Here is a 2,455-nt window from a genome sequence, read left to right as displayed (position 1 = left end):
CAGAGTCTCACTATGTTGCCCTCAGTAGAGTGCTATGGCATTACAGCTCACAGAAACCTCAAAACTCTTGGGCTTAAATAATTCTCTTGCCTCAGCCTCCCAAGCAGCTGGGACTACAGGTGCCCACCACAATGCTTGGCTATTTTTGTTGTTGTTGTAGTTGTCATCATTGTTTAGTAGGCCCTGGCTGGGTTCAAACCCACCAGCCTCAATGTATATTGGCTGGTGCCCTAACCACTTAGCTTTGGGCGCTGAGCCAGCAACTTCAAACTCTTGGGCTCAAGTGATCCTCTTGCCTCTCAGACTCCTGAGTAGCTGGGACTACAGGTGCCTACCACAATGCCCAGCTATTTTTAGAGATGGGATGTCACTCTTGCTAAGGCTGGTCTCTGAACTCCTGAGCTCAAGCAATCCACCCACCTCAGCCTCCCAGAGTGCTAGGATTACAGGCATGAGCCACTATGCCCAGCCTGAGACTCAGTCTTTATAAAAAACAGAAAAATTAACTAGTCGTGATAGTTCGAACCTGTAGTTCCAGCTGCCTGGGAAGTTGAGGCAGGAGGATTGCCTGAGCCCAGGAATTTAAATTTAATGTTACAGTGAGCAATGATGACACCACTGCACTCTAACGCAGGTGACAGAGTGAGACTCTGTCTCCAAAAAAAAAAGATATATATTTATATAATGGAATACCACCCTGTAATAAAAAAGTAACTACTAATACACACATCATAGATACATGTAAATCTCAAAAACATTATTTGGGGATGAAATGAACCAAAAAGAAATTAAAGCTGTGTGACTTCCTTTGGAGGAAAAGGCAAAAATGATCTATGGCTTTGAGGTTGGTCATGGTGGCTCATGCCTTTAATTCTAGCATTCTGGGGGGCTGAGGTGGAGGATGGCTTGAGCTCAAGACAACACCACAAGAAGTCTAGCCTGAGCAAGAGTAAGACCTTCTCTACACAAAATAGAAAAATTAGCCAAGGATGGTGGCACGTACCTATAGTCCCAGCTACTTGGGAGGCTGAGGCAAAAGGATCATTTGAGCCCAGGAATTTGAGGTTGCTATGAACCACAATCATGTTATTGCACTCTATTTCTACACTCTTGCTCTAACAGAGGGAGATTCTGTCTCAAAGCAAAAAGAAAAAAATATAAATAAAGTGTGTGGCTTTTAGAAATAAGGATAGTAGTTGCCTTGGGCGGTGCCTGTGGCTCAAAGGAGTAGGGTGCCGGCCCCACATACTGGAGGTGGTGGGTTCAAACCCAGCTCCAGCCAAAAAAAAGAATAGTAGTTGCCTTTGAGGGATGGGATTTACTAAAAATGGGCACAAGAGAACTTCCTAGGATCATAGTTCTAGATCCTTATCTACCTTAATAGATGTGTACATTTGTTTAAATTAATCAAGCTATATATATATTTTTTTTTTTTGAGATAGAGTTTTATTATGTCACCCTCGGTAGAGTGCTGTGGCATCACAGCTCACAGCAACCTCCAACTCTTGGGCTTAAGCAATTCTCTTGCCTCAGCTTCCAGGTGCCTGCCACAACACCCGGCTATTTTTTTTTCTTGTAGTTGTCATTGTTGTTTGGCAGGCCTGGGCTGTGTTTGAACCTGCCAGCCCCAGTGTATGTGGCTGGCACCCTAGTAGCTGAGCTACAGGCCCCGAGCATACATATATATTTTTATACACATTAAAAATATATATATATTAAAAAATATATATATATATATTTTTTTTTCAGATTTTGGCTAGGGCCAGGTTTGAACCCACCACCTCTGGGACCAGCACCCTACTCCTTTGAGCCACAGGTGCTTCCCCAATATATACATATTTTTGAGACAAAGTCTCACTTTGTTACCCTTGAGAGAATGTCATAGCATCCTAGTTCACAGCAACCTCAAACTCTGAGTTCAAGCGATCTTCTTGCCTCAGGCTATATTGTTAAATGTGTACATATTATGAAATGTAGATTATACCTCAATAAAGCACTTTTTTTTTTTGAGACAGAGTCTCAAGCTGTCACCCTAGATAGAGTGCCATGGTGTCACATCTCACAGCAACCTCAAACTCTTGGGCTTAAGTGATTCTGTTGCCTCAGCATCCCGAGTAGCTGGGACTACAGGCACCTGCCACAATGCCTGGCTATTTTTTTGGTTGTAGTTGTAGAATGCCATGCCATTGTTGTTTTTGGCAGGCCTGGGCTGAATTCGAACCCACAAGCTCCAGTGTATGTGGCTGATGAATGAGCCATTGAGCTACAAGTGCCAAGCTCTCAATAAAGCACTTTAATGAAAGTAGATTAATATTCATATGAACATGGCTTGGCGCCTATGGCTCAACCGGCTAGGGCACCAGCCACGTACACCTAAGGTGGCGGGTTCGAATCCCCAGCCCTGACCCGCCAAACAACAATAACGGCTGCAACCAGAAAATAGCCGGGCGTTGTG

This window comes from Otolemur garnettii, unplaced genomic scaffold, assembly GCF_000181295.1.
Source record: "Otolemur garnettii isolate 467f Iridium unplaced genomic scaffold, OtoGar3 scaffold00046, whole genome shotgun sequence".
In the NCBI taxonomy this organism is placed as follows: Eukaryota; Metazoa; Chordata; class Mammalia; order Primates; family Galagidae; genus Otolemur; species Otolemur garnettii.
Note: the sequence above shows the minus strand (reverse complement) of the source record.